We start from the raw sequence: 13,897 nt of genomic DNA on the forward strand, positions 1-13,897 counted from the left end.
AGCCCTGTAACCTAAAAAAATATATAGATTTTTTTCAAGAAGTGACCATTTTTTGTTTTGTTTAAGCCCTACTATCTAAATTGATCTTGATGAATGCCCATTAGCCGGATTTCCATCCTAACATAATGTGAACCTTTTCAAAGTTTGCAAAAAAAGAAAATTCCCAAATGCAAATTAGGTGTGTTTCCATCAAGTTGTTAGAGTGGCTGACTGTAATGGTAACCAACAGTAAACATGACACGCAGAATAGAGCCACATGAGTGTAATATTCACTATGGATGCGTCCGATATCACATACTTCCCTATTATACATTAAATAAACATATGTGAGCCTTATAGTACGTCCGTTTTCATAGTATTGAAAACACAGTATGACCTACGGCAAGTTTCTGAAGCACGCATCTCAAGGACACTACAATATCGCATGATGCAATGTGAAATGATTTATAAATAGAAGTGAGGCGATGCAACTGACGTAGTTAGGTCATGTAATATAGACAAATGGCGGATGTTGTAGGTCCAAATTCAATTCATACTACTCACATTCATACTATATAGAACATATCTTTCTAACAGTCGTGTGGTAAATTCAAATGAGTAGTAGGCGATTTAGGACGCAGGCCCTGTCCGAGTTTATTCTGCAAATGCATTTCCATCTGCCATCTCAGTTTGTATAGACAGAGATTATGAGCGATAATAACATGCTCATGTAGCACAATGTAATTTTTATAGACAAAGAATACAGGAGAGAATTACATGTTCGCAATAACATGTTCAGCATTATGTTCTATGGCCATTTCAAATATGGAGTTTCTGTTGGTCTCCTTATCATGGTAACTCTGCCCTCAACCATTGATGCAAGTGGTTCTAACATCTAGGCCACCAACGGTTTGGTGCTACTTATGAATCACTTTTACGTTTACATTTCGTCATTTAGCAGCCGCTTTTATCCAAAGTGACTAACAAATGAGGACAAGGAAGCAATTTACAAAACTGTAAGAGCAACAATGAATAAGTGCTGTAGGCAAGTTTGAGGTGTGTAAAGTGTAAGAAGCAAAACATTAGTAATTTTTTTTTTGTAGTACAGTTAGCGGTAGAACCAGAGAGGCAATTGCAGATTAGGAAGGAAAGTGGAGACTAAATAGTTGAGTTTTTAGTCGTTTCTTTAAGACAATGAGTGACTCTGCCGTTCTGATGCAGTTAGGGAGTTCATTCCACCAACTGGGCAGATTGAATGTGAGAGTTCGGGAAAGTGATTTCTTCCCTCTTTGGAATGGAACCACGAGGCGACGTTCATTCACAGAACGCAAGTTTCTGGAGGGCACATACATCTGCAGAAGTGAGAGCAGATAATAAGGAGCAAGGCCAGAAGTCACTTTGTAAGCAAACAACAGAGCTTTGAATTTGATGCGAGCAGCAACTGGCAGCCAGTGCAAACGGATGAGCAGCGGAGTGACATGTGCTCTTCTAGGTTCATTAAAGACCACTCGTGCTGCTGCGATCTGAAACAGCTGAAGAGGTAGGTTCCAGATAGAGTTAGCTGGAAGCCTGGCTAGTAGAGAGTTGCAATAGTCCAGTCTGGAGAGAACATGAGTTTGAACAAGGAGTTGAGCTGCATGTTCAGATAGGAAGGGTCGGACCTTTCTGATGTTGTAGAAATGGTTTTCCTGATTCAGAGAAAATGCTTAGGGTATCGAAAGACAAAGAAGTGATTTGGAACTAGACTCTATTTTTCTTTAGTGGGAAAAGCGTTATTAATGTGTTGTTTTTGCTTTCCACCGACTTGACACTGAAAATATATTTTATGTTCCACAGGGGGGAAAATAGTACAACAGTCTGTTTAATGAATAAATTGCACTTCAACCAGTATTTAATTCCATATAGTAAACCAAATCAGGAGTTGTATCAATTTTCCAATTAAGTTTTGAGTGCACTGGGGGAACAAATCCTTGCCTCTGTGAATACCAGCCACCTCTCTTTCTCTCCCTCCGCAGGGCGCTGGACTCAGATAATCAAGTAAAGGTCACTCGCAGTAGATCAGCCATGATGTGGGGAAGGTCATTGGCTACGGTTTATTCATCAAACGTGGCAATTGGTGGCTAATTAGCGAGGCTAAAGACTTCTGCAAAGGTGCACTGACAGAACCGGATACTTAGGATAGTGAAGGTGAAGTAATCAGGTGTGAAGATGCTCCTGGGAATGAAATGGTTTCGGGCCGCTGTTCTTCTGAGCCTAAAGTGAACGCAGGGTTAACCAAGCATTGCATGCTTGCAACGCACTAGATCAGCTCCTGCAGAGTAAATGTATGCTCGGCTGGAGTAGAATCCAAACAAGTGATTTTACAGCCAGGCTATTATAGTTGATCTTAATAAATGCCTGTTAGCCTGGTTTCCATGCTAACATAAAGTGAATCTTTTTCAACTTTGCAAAAATTTAAATCCAGAATGCAATTTAGGTGTGTTTTTATCAAGCTGTTGGAGTGGCTGACTAGTATTTGTAACCTAGTAGCCAACAGTAAATAAGGCAAGCATACAGTAATAGAGTCACATGGGTATAGTGTTCACTATGGCTGCTTCTGACATGGCATACCCTCCTAAAACCTGAAAAAAATAATCTTTTTTTCCTTTTTTTGTGATTTCCTACATCCTTTGGCTTAAAAAAATCTACAATTTAGAGTTTTTACATTTTGTCTTTATTTTTAATTTTACAGCATGTCCACTGTAGTGGACCACAGGATCATTTTAGTTCAAAAATGACCGCCACTCAGACAACAAAACTGTACAGGACATGGCTGTAAAGGGATAATAATCCAATATTAATGTTACAAAAACAAAACAAAAGCCATTTTTTCCTTTTTTAATGAAATTCCTGAAACTGTTTAGTCTGAAAGAGAGCCAAACTCAAAAAAACTAATTAAAAAAAAAAAACAAAAAGTGATGTTAATCTAAAAGAAATTTAAAATAAAAGTGATTTAAAACTGATTGTCATTCTATAATTGTCTGATTGTTAGACTCTAAATCAGAGTCTCCCTCAACTGTTTTATAAAGAATCTACTCTGTTTTAGTTCTGCCTCCTACAACATGCCGTCATTAATTACATTAAAATGGTCCTGATGTCTACTATAGTGGACATTTAAAAAAGGATGATATTTTGAAACACAAACAAGTTAACAGCTTTGAAAGCTAAATGTATTGTTCCTGACACTTTAATGAACAAATATATATGTAATGACAATAATAAAAAAAACATTTAAAAAAGCAAAATTTTACATACTTCCCATAAAATGTGCTATTTTCTATGTCAGCCATTTTAGATGCAGTGTAAGAAGGGGTTCCTAGCATGCCAGTTAATCAAATAACATATCACTAGAAAGCCCAGGGTGTCCTCTGAACAGTACAACAGGACTTGACAGAGTAGCTCAAAAAATTCAAAGCAAATTAATGAAAACGCAAAGGACACAAGTCAATGGGTGGGGTCTCAGAAGGACACTTCCTTAATACACACATTAAAAACAGCATGCAAGCAGAGTATGTCCAACTTCATTGTATTTGAAAAACAGCATGCAAGATGTACCAGGATGACCTACTACTTCCTTTGAGATTCTGATTTGCGCATCCAAAGGACACTGTAATAACCCTTGATGCAATGTGAACGAATTTATGACTGGGAGCGAACCGGATACGTAGGATAGCGAAGGTGAAGTAATCAGGTATGTAGATGCTCCTGAGAATGAAATGGTTTCAGCTGCTGGAAGCCGAATAGTATTTCCGAATTCATAGTATTTGAAAAACAGTAACAGTAAGTACTAGGATGACCTACTACTTTTGACGAGATTCTGAAGCGTGCATCCGAAGGACGCTACAATATACCATGATGCAATGTGAGAGAGTTCATGAATGGAACAGAAGTGAATATTTAGGATAGTGAAGGTGAGGTAATCAGGTGTGTAGATGCTCCTGGGAATGAAATGGTTTCGGGCCGCTGTCCTTCTGAGCCTAAAGTGAACGCTGGGTTAACCAAGCATCGCATGCTTGCAATGCACTAGATCAGCTCCAGCAGAGTAAATGTATGCTCGGCTGGAGTTGAATCCAAACAAGTGATTTTACAGCCTTGATATCTCAAAGCCACTTGGGATGCGAGAGGCGAATTCCTAGTATTACAACTCTAAAGAGAAGCAACCGTTCCTCATATCTGAGGCAGATAAAGGCAAACAGGGTGCAGAGGGTCTGCTGTCCGATATCTGAGTGGTGTCCTGCAGATATGAGTGAGCGTCTTTTAGCTTTAAAACTCTGCGACCTCATGGCGTTGTTGTGAAAGCGAGGCGATGCCTCCAGCTAGGGGCCTCTCAGAGCTGGATGAGGCTCTGAGCATTTGCTTGGCATTTGGTGTGGTTTTCCATCCTGCGGTTCAGCAAACTCTTGTTTGTCTGTCTTTTTGTTTTCAAAGCAGTCCCTCTCGTCTGATTTTGGCCTGCTCTCTAAATTATGGATCAGTGCATGTTCCTCTCGCCTCGCTGGAAGCGCCGGAAAACAGTGGGCTACCGCAGCAAGCTCATCAGAGAAAGGTCAGATGTGTTTGGAAGGCACGGATTTCCTCAACCACATTAATTTGAGCAGGGAAAAAAAGATGTGAAAGAAGTCCTCCTGTAAAATGGCAGACGGATAGCCATTATGCTCTGACAATCACTCATTTGTTTCTGAGATTAAGTTGTTAGCGGTGCTTGATAAGACATGAATGACGATTATTTCTTAATTCAGAGAACAAATCCCTTAACCTAGATGCATTAAAAGAAGTTCTCATTGGGGATGCTCCGATCAGGATTTTTGCAGCCGATACCGAGTACAGATTCCTTGTCATGGTGATCGGTCGATACTTAGTACCGATTCTGATTCTTCAAGCTTTATCAGTTTGTTAAAGGGCCATGAAGCCCCTCGTTTCAGCAGGGTGTTTTCACACCTCTACTTTGGAAAAAGTCAGAAAAGTGGGCGTGTCCAGCTCTGTTTAGGGGGGAGTGTCGGAGGAACTAAAGTGGGATGGTGTGAGAGTGTCTATTTGGGCATTTTCGCGAGGGGCATGAATAATTCATTCATGCCCCTCGCGACAAATGTGATATTTGATTCTAGGAACTGCTCTAAGCGTGTATTTTTCATGCAATGTTTGAGACCGCACGGCGAATGAGAGAAAAAAAAACTCAGCATTTCCCGGAAACTTAGATGCACACGGCAGGTAGTGTCAGAAATCTGCATGTGTTATTCCGGTCACAAAATGCGGTTAAAATCCTACACGAGGTTAAAGTTTGGTTGTGGTGCTAACATGTTTACACTCGGTGAAATAGTTAACTTAGTTTGATACGAACAAACTGAATAAACAAAGAGCACTGTACCAAATCTGTAGAGACAGGACAATCACCAGCAACTAGAGCCGCGTCTTTATTAAGAGGAGACTACCAGCGAATCCAGATCTCAGCATTTGCAGATGAGAACAGCTCTCAGGTAAACAATAATCCTCCTTAGACACGCAAGTTATTGTTGTCGCGCGTCGTGTACACTGTTAATTCACATGTGACTCCAGATGAGCTCTCACAGAGAGAAAATGAAAACAAAACTTAACTGCAGCAAACTATTAAAGCAACACTTCACGCTTGTTTTGCCAACACAACGTGGCGTCTCTGTCGTCTAAACACTGTGACAGTAATGAATATTAATGAAGTTGCACAATAGAGCACGCTGATTGGTTTGAACCAAGCTTTACTCATGCATTAATGCATCACACTGTAAGACGTAATAAGACACACTCTGGCACAGACGTCCAGTCTGCACGCTGGAATACACGCTATTATGTCATGACCTTGACGCAGCTTCAAAAATTCGTTTCAAACCGGAAGTACAAATTTGCTTGAAATAACGCAAAAACTACCAATTTACACTTTTTTGTGAAATATAGGTGTCCTAATAGTGTTTTTAGCAGTGTGGGACACATATACGACTGTCAACAGCTCAAAAAATGTGTTTTGGTGTTTCGTGACCCTTTAAGTGGTGACGTGTTTGTGACGTATGTAATACTGCTTCCGGGTCCAAGCCGCCACTCATTTGAGTTGAGAAATCATTCGTTTATGATCACATTTTATTCTTATCACACATTAAAGTTAATTTTAAATAAAATCATAATGTAGACAACAATCTCTGGGCTTGCTGCATAACAAATACCAAAATTTTTACAATTTATAAAAAAAATAATCACTTTCTGGCCATCCGATATTAGGCATGGACATATATACTGCGATCGTGATTTTCGAAAGCCTTAAATCGCTTTGTAAACGTTTATTATTACCATTTCATGAGTCTCCCCATTCAGTTGAATAGAGCGCTTGGACCCGGAAGCCACTTCGCATGACGTCACATTTAACAAGTGTATAATGCATAAAGCACATTTTCCCTCTAGGTACAGTCCTTCCCACACATAGACTTTACTTGGGCGGGCCACCCAGGTATATTAACGACCACCCAAGTATATTTAGTGACATTTTTTTTACTGTTATTATCCTCCTATTACATTTTTTTGTATCACCCCAATATAAACAAACATGCCCGAGTGATTAAGTAGTGGAAAATCTTCTCTCCTTTACCCGTTTCATACTGCTCATTCTGTGTGTGCGAGAACTGTCAACACTCGCGTGCTCTGCAGACCAACAGACCAACCTGCACCTTTTTGTGTCCTGCCAGCGTTTCTAAATTTACTAAAATGTCCAGGATTTGGTTTTGCTTTCATTTTCTAAGCTGTCGTTAATCTGGGGTCACCAAAGCGGAATGAACCGCCAACTTATCCAGCAAGTTTTTACGCAGCAGATGCCCTTTCAGCCGCAACCCATCTCTGGGAAACATCCACACACACATTCACACACACACTCATACACTACAGACAATTTAGCCTACCCAATTCACCTACACACGCAAAGGCAGGGAGAACAGGCAAACTCCACACAGAAACGCCAACTGAGCTGAGGTTTGAACCAGCGACCCAGCAACCTTCTTGCTGTGAGGCGACAGCACTACCTACTGCGCCACTGCCTCGCCAAAATTCTTTTATTATTTTATTATTCTTTTAATATTCAGCTTTACTGTCACCTTAATGCCAGATTGTAAAGAGATGTGGCGAAACTAATCTCACGCAGCCTTCATCCTAATTTTGCTTTTGCCAAATACTCGCCATAATTTTGAATTTATTTTAATTTAATTTGTAAGGGAAGACTTATTTTCATCGGTGTGTTGGCCAATTTAAAGGCTAAGTGTATGTACCAAGTCCTATTTAGAGTGCTGAGATGTTACGATGTTTCAGAGGACTTATTTTATTTCTTTGTTAAAATTTCCAAGTGGCATATAGCCTACGTTTGTTACGAATAAATTGTTAAACACATAAATGACTCGTTCTTGAAAGAAGGCAAAAGAGCTGTGTGCCTGTGCACATTTGGCTGTAAACGGGTTTGGGCTTTATAAAGCTGTCATTCAAAATGTACCTGTCAGGCTCGGGCCGAATTGTCTCGGGCTCGGGCCTCATCGGGCCTAATTTTTATGGCCCGATTACAGCTCTAGCGTGCTCTTCCTCTGCTTGTAAACTCACAGACAAACATTTGCAATCAGTTCATGAGATTGTAGCATACCTACTTCCCATTCCTTGATTTTTCTTTCGGCTTACTCCCTTTATTCATTAGCTGTTGCCACAGCAGAATGAACCACCAACTAATCCAGCTTACGTTTTACACAGTAGATGCCCTTTCAGCAGCAACTCAGTACTGGTAAACACCCATACACACTCATTCACACACATACACCACGGGCAATTTCGTTTATTCTGTTCACCTATAGCGCATGTGTTTGGACTGTAGGGGAAACCGGAGCACCGGGAGGAAACCCACGCTAACACAGGGAGAACATGCCAAAAAAGCCAACTGATCCAGCCGGGGCTCGAACCAGCAACTTTCTTGCTGTGAGCTGACAGAGCTAACCAGTGTGTCGCCCATAGTTCTCATTATTTATTTTAATTCTTCATGCATTTCTAGGCTGGTGATGTATAGTTGTACAGTTCTGCTTTCAAAATACTTCTGGACAAACTCAAGATTAAAGGTGAAATAATTCAGCCTATTCGATTACCCAGCAACCACTCCGAACCATCATTCCTGTGCTTCAATAAGTGCTGCTGAGTTCTTCTTATCTAAAAATAAACACATATCGACGAGCCTATTCACTCACTGGTTTGTTTCTGTTTGATGCCATTCAACTATTCCTTCATCCATCCATTCATTCACTTGTTTGATCGACTGATTTTTCAGTCTATTGAACCAAGCCAGACGTACAGAGACAGAACTCAATTTTTCAGCTTGCAGCACTGTGACATTCAAATTTCAGTAACTTCAAGCCACTCCTGACAAAGAAAGAGACATACAGATGAAGATGGCCATTTGCTGTCAGTCAGACAGTCTCTTCATGACTGCCTGAAGGAACATGTCCTTTAATGCGAAGCTCTTTACAGACTCGAAAACTACAGTATAAACTCATTTCTCACTCTGGCTTCTGAAATACATTTACTGGATCAGTGTTTCGTACCAACATCCAAAACATTCATTATTCTGGGCTGACAAAAATCACCATATAATCAGCTAATTAACATCCATGCCAGAAATATTAAACCGTTAGTCCATAAATAACCAAAGAATCAAAAGGTCCATGATTGACCATATATGGTTCATGTCATGAATATTAATGAGCTCGCTCTGACATGCCTCTTACAGGCACACACACAGAGCATGATGTACACTGTTGAGCCGATGAAATGAAAAAAAGTCTGGAACTTACCTATAAAATACTGTGTCTCACTAATAAAGTTAAAGAGGTGACATTTAAACTCCTTCATTTATTTATCTAGTGAAACAAGTTGTTAAAAAAAGTGTTGCGTACACTTTTTGTGAATTAGAGGAGGAATCGATAACATCTATTTTATGAATGCACATATACCCAAATGTTTTGGTTTGATGTTGAATATCTTATATTGAAACTTACAAAATGAAAAATTCAGTTTTCATGTAAACATTTTTTTTTGATATACAATAATGATATTAATAAAACTTTGGAGCAAAGTTTGTTTATTAAATTAATGATTATATATGGGAAGTACCATGTTCACAAACAAAAATGGTCCAATGATAAACCTAAAATTTGTTAAAAATTGATATTAAGCATTATAATGATACCCTAAAAGACTTTTCGATTTAAAAAAGCTATAAGGATGTATGCACTTTTGGAATAATTTTCTTATACAAATTTTTTGTAATTTATATATTCTCTGTAATATTTTTGCTATTATTCCCTATTGATTTGTTCCTTTGATGTTAAAAATTGTAAGTACTGTATTCCTCAATATTTGTCTGCTGTTGTTCTTGTTTTGCAATAAAAAATGCATGTACATTGAACACAGACAAATATAAACCCAATCAGAGTGATGTTAACCTATTTAGCTCACCAGATCTGTTGTGAATAAAGGACAAATTATAATTAAACTTGATAAAAGAGAATGATAGAGATGTGTGCGTTGTATTTTGAAGCTACAGTCAAAGAAAAAATATATCAAACTCGGGATGAACACATGACAGTTGAGCTGAATGATCTGACAGGAGTCTACATGTGTTTGTTGAAACATAAACATCAAATCTCACAATAAACCATATAAAATAACAAAAGATGTAACTAAACATACCTTATGCCTCTTTGAAGTGGTGATGAATAAACGAGTAATATGAATATCTCGCATTTTTCGTCCTGAGGCGAGTTTGAAACAGACTTGTACGGTGGTTGCCCAGTATCACACTGTAAACAATTTGCCGCTCGCGTTTTCAAAATAAAAGTCCCACGTACGAAAGTGAAATTAGGGCTGCACGATTATGGGTAAATGAGAATCACTATTTTTCTTTCGCTAAAAATCAAGATCACGATTTTCTCTGGATACTGTACATGTAAAAAAGGCTGATATGAGTAGGCTATTATTATTATTATTTATATGGTAAAACAGCAATAATATTAGGCCTATGTGTAGGTCTACTGTTGGTAAAAATGCTACATTATGTATAGACTTGGAATTGTAGAGTTGAATAGACTTTAATTAAATCCTGGTTGTTAATTCACAGTAAAGTGATTACATCAGAACACAACTATTCATAATAGGGTATGCAAAAAAAAAAAAACAGCGCCTCAGTGCGTCCTCATCGGGGCGCATGCTAAAGAGTTAATGTGACTTTTTCAATTTATTACAGTTCCTTTTACAGCATCGATACTGTAATGTAATAAAATATAATCAGTTAAAAAGACTTTAGCGTTCATTTAGTTGTTGAAGCGTAAACCGAGTTGAAAAATCTCAGTTATAATTATTTAAACTCATTTTAGCTCAGAGGCCATATGGAGGAAAATCTATTCCCAAGTGGGTCGGACTGGTAAAATCATGGTATATATAACTTAAAACAACAAGTTTAGATTTTTTTCTTTGTTTTAAAAAGATCAACATAAAACATAAAGCTGAAGCCTGAGGGCAACATTATCTCACGGCAATTCATAACTTTTTAATTTAGTAGCTAATACATATGAATTCATACGATCTCATTTGTACAGTTTAGTACGATTTGCTTATCCACCAATGTCGGTTTGGCTCAGGGGTGTGGTTGGGTGCCATGCCTTCTACCTTGAATTAGTAAACTAATATGACCAAACGTGAATTTGTTACGTTTCCTCTTGAGATCACCTCAGTGTGATATGGCAGTGCATAGATGTAATCTTTCTCTCTGAGAAGCTAAAATTAACAGTTTGAAATTGCCATCCAGTGGACACAATTGGAACAGCAGTTTCTTTTACTGAAAAATTGCATCTCCTTTTTATTTATACTCTACAGAATCATCTTGGAGGCTGGATTAAACCCGTTTGCAGGCCTGATCTGGCCCTTGGGCCATACATTTGACATTCCCCTGCTGAAAAATCCAGCTTAAAACAGCCTAGGCTGGTTGGCTGGTTTTAGCTGGTCGACCAGGCTGGTTTTAGAGGGGTTTTGGCCATTTCCAGGCTTGTTTCCAGCCATTTCCAGCCTGGTCTTAGCTGGTCAGGGTGGAAAATGACCAGCTAAATCCAGCTAAAACCAGCTTGACAATCCTGGTTTAAGCTGGACATAACTGGTTTTGGCTGGGCTCCCAGCCTGGCTAGGCTGGTCAAGCTGGTTTTAGCTGGTCATCTCCCAGCCTGACCAGCTAAGACCAGGCAGGAAATGGCTGGAAACCAGCCTGGAAGTGGCTAAAACCCCTCTAAAACCAGCCTGGTCGACCAGCTAAAACCAGCCTAGGCTGGTTTAAGCTGTTTTTTTCAGTAGGGTCCTGATTTAGACAGTGAAGATCAGGGATTTTTAAAGATAACAGACCATAAACGCGTCGATTTACAACTTTATTACCTGTTATTCACAGCCTATGCAGATTCTGTTCTATTATACCTTATAAACACAGTATGTGACACTTTTAAGACCATGTGGAGGTGTTCATGTAGCTGAGCAAGAAGACTTAACCTTGAAAATATAATTGGCTGAATTGTAGTAAAGCAGATTTAAGATTGTGTGTAGGGTCAAATGGAGATCACAATCTTTTGTTGATTAACCATGCAGCGCTAAGTGAAATATTCACGTAAAATAACTAAGGGATGACAAAATATCACTGTAGTATCACTAGAAAATGTTTGGCTTATCAAACACAGCCTGAGGTGTGCACATGAATGATTTCAGAGCTGAGAGAGAGTTGTGTTCTTTTGATAAAGTAGCTGCTCATCAGGTTCGGATAAATGACCTGAAGTAGCAACACATGCAAATGTGGAGGGCGTGGCCCGTAAGTCCCATCACAGTTAGTTTTTGTCAGGATTTTGCCCATGTTATTTTAGTTTTTTCTTGTAATGTTTTTTCTTCACCACTAGATGTCCTCATTTCGTTCTTTGTCTTTATTTTGTATTTGTAATCACAGCTATTGATTTCACATGTTCCTTGTTTAGCTGTTTGTATTTAAGTAGCCTCAGTTTAGTAGTTCTTTGCTCGGTTATTGTGGATCCTAGCCTGTCATCCTCTGTGAGTTCCTCTATTTGAAAAATTACCTTTTGTCAAGCTTTTTGTGACTTATGTTTTTTTGTAGTAATTTTGAGCAGTTACTGATCCTGAGTTTTTTGCCTCTTGAGTTTTTTGCATTTTTTGAAATTGGAGAAGTCTCTGTTTTTTGTCTGCTCTATCTTTATCTTCTATTGAAGTGTTTTTTGCCACTAATAAATTCCTCTTAAGGAGAAAGTTCCTTTTTGTGACTTTGGTTCTTCAACGCCTGTGTGGCTCAGTGGGTTCAAGGCCAACATCTCGTGCAGGAGACCCGGGTTCTATCCCAGTCTCTGACAGAATAACCGAGCCAACATCATGAACCCTGAAAACCCCAGTTCCCAGGAGCTCCTTACCACAGTGGCTCAGCACGAGTCTACAGTTCAACGACATGAGAATGTCCTAGTTCAGCAAGAGGCTTTGATGGCCAAACATTCACAGGTACTCTCTGAACTTATGACTACTGTTCGTCAACTTTTTGACAGATTACCTACCTGTTCTAATCCGGCATCCACCGCCACCTCAGTACCCTTGTCAGAATCTCGAGTACCCTCTCCTATGATGGAACCTCGCCTACCGCCACCACAACATTTCTCAGGTGATCCCAATGCATGTGATGGTTTTCTAACCCAGTGCTCTCTTACCTTTGAATTGCAGCCATCATCCTTCCCATCAGATCGGGCACGAATCGCATATGTGATCACTCTGTTATCCGGTAAGGCTCTCTCCTGGGCTACCGCAGTTTGGAAGGCCAAAGCCCCCTTCTGTTCAAGTTACACTGCTTTTGAACAGGAGTTTAAGCGAGTCTTTGACCACCCTCTCAGTGGCCGACAAGCCTCTAAAAGACTCCTCATACTTCGGCAGGAGACTGGAAGTGTGGCAGAATATGCCATACAATTTCGTACAGTGGCAGCAGGGAGCGGCTGGAACGAGGAAGCTCTCATGGTCTGTTTTCGAAATGGGTTATCCGAGATTATTCAAGATGACTTGGCTACTAGGGAACCTGCCCAAAATCTCGAGATTCTAATTGATCAAGCCATTCGACTAGACAACCGACTGAGGGAGAGACGTCTAGAGCGCTCCACGGCTTCCACTGAGATGCTCACTTCAATTCCATCATCCACATTACTGGCCCATCAAGATTATTCTGAACCAATGCAGTTAGGCCGGACTCGCCTTTCTTCTACTGAGAGAGACCGCCGCATGAGGGAGCGGCGCTGCCTTTACTGTGGCTTATCAGGTCATTTTCGCTCCACCTGCCCTCAGCTCTCGGGAAACGCTCCATCCCGTACAGGCAAGGAAGGACTGTAACGGGAGTTACATACAGTTCATCACCTTCCAAAAGTGGTTTGTTCCTTCCTGTCACTCTCACTTGGGCAGACCAACATTCCCAACTCCAAGCCTTCATTGATTCTGGTGCCGCGGGAAATTTCATGGACATCACTCTAGCCAAGAACCTCAATATTCCCAATGATCCCCTTCCAGAACCACTGTCAGTCACAGCTTTGGATGGCAGACCATTAGGTCCGGGTGAGGTAACTCATCTTACTTCTGACCTGTCCCTTTCCATTCACCAGCATCATGAGAAGCTCTGTTTCCACCTCATACAATCACCTGAATTCCCAGTTATCCTTGGACACCCCTGGCTGCTTCAACACAACCCGCACATTGATTGGGTTACTGGAACCATCCTGGCTTGGAGTCCCACCTGCCAAGCCACTTGTTTGAGTCAGAAACCCCTGAAACCCAT

At 40.1% G+C, this 13,897-nt stretch overlaps 1 long non-coding RNA gene across 2 annotated transcripts in view; it reads right to left on the reverse strand.

The window, feature by feature from the left end:
- Positions 1-9,861, reverse strand: part of nampt4.2 (nicotinamide phosphoribosyltransferase 4, tandem duplicate 2) — a 40,405-nt gene extending 30,544 nt beyond the window's left edge. For both annotated transcript variants that reach the window (XR_012386949.1, XR_012386948.1), the window contains exon 1: positions 9,748-9,861. This is a non-coding gene — a long non-coding RNA (nicotinamide phosphoribosyltransferase 4, tandem duplicate 2). The remainder of the gene's footprint in view (positions 1-9,747) is intronic.
- Positions 9,862-13,897: the final 4,036 nt, after the last annotated feature.

This window comes from Danio rerio, chromosome 11 (assembly GCF_049306965.1).
Source record: "Danio rerio strain Tuebingen ecotype United States chromosome 11, GRCz12tu, whole genome shotgun sequence".
NCBI lineage: Eukaryota > Metazoa > Chordata > Actinopteri > Cypriniformes > Danionidae > Danio > Danio rerio.